The 892-nt window shown below is 36.5% G+C and overlaps 1 pseudogene; it reads right to left on the bottom strand.

Annotated features, from left to right (window-relative positions):
• Window positions 1-892, bottom strand: part of LOC119591134 — a 9,406-nt pseudogene that overhangs the window by 7,706 nt on the left and 808 nt on the right.

The following is an 892-nucleotide window of genomic DNA, read 5'->3' as shown; positions in this document are numbered from 1 at the left end:
CCAAAAGAAAACAGTTAGACAGTGTAATACCCAGCACCATTGAGTTAATACAAGCGATACACAAAAGTTCCACAAACAAAAGTAATAAAACTGGCTATTGTCCCTATTTACTTTTACTATGTTATGGAACCCTAATTGTTTTCAACATAAACCTAGTTTTCCAACTTAAGAACCCTATTTCTACATACCAAAAAGTCTTATGAATCTACTCTTTGGCTCATGACTGAATTACTACAAAAGCCAAACATAGGGGTCAACCAGTTCATCTCTCGCATTTTCTTTTAATGATACCAACCTGGGTGAATATTTTCCCAGCAGAAGAAAAACCCCCCCCCAGTTTGGGTTTGGGTAGCCAGGTCTTTGAAATACTGAGCAATGTTGTGAAGTTCCCAGCATGGTTCCTCCAATAGGAATGCACATCATATAATCTTGTGGTGTATCTGGCTCCTAGACGTGAGAAAGGAGGTACGACTGGGCCACAAAGAAGCTATCGTGAAAGGAGAGGAAACAACAAAATGCTTTTCTGTTAAGATCATTACAGTATAAAGGAAGCTTAACATGATTAATGTATCACTAAGCCTTCAACTAAAATCTGCAGCACTATGATAGCAACGATCTCAAAATAATGCATGAAGCATACCATTAATAGTGATTTTGAGAAGGAAATCTTCTATGTAACTTTTCAGATGACCTTAGACTATGAGAAAGATTACATAAAAAATAGGCACAAGCACACATCATAGCCATACCGAGTCCAAGTAGGAGAGTGTACTGACAAAGAATTACATATGGATATCAAAGAATGTTGCCCTTATGAGATATGTTAATAAGAAGATAACTGCATGTATAATTTTTAAAAATCTGTTCAGGCTAAATAATCACCAAAAGGCGA

This window comes from Penaeus monodon, chromosome 28, assembly GCF_015228065.2.
Source record: "Penaeus monodon isolate SGIC_2016 chromosome 28, NSTDA_Pmon_1, whole genome shotgun sequence".
Lineage (NCBI taxonomy): Eukaryota > Metazoa > Arthropoda > Malacostraca > Decapoda > Penaeidae > Penaeus > Penaeus monodon.
The sequence above is the reverse complement of the archived record's forward strand: the minus strand, read 5'-3'. Positions and strand labels throughout refer to the sequence as shown.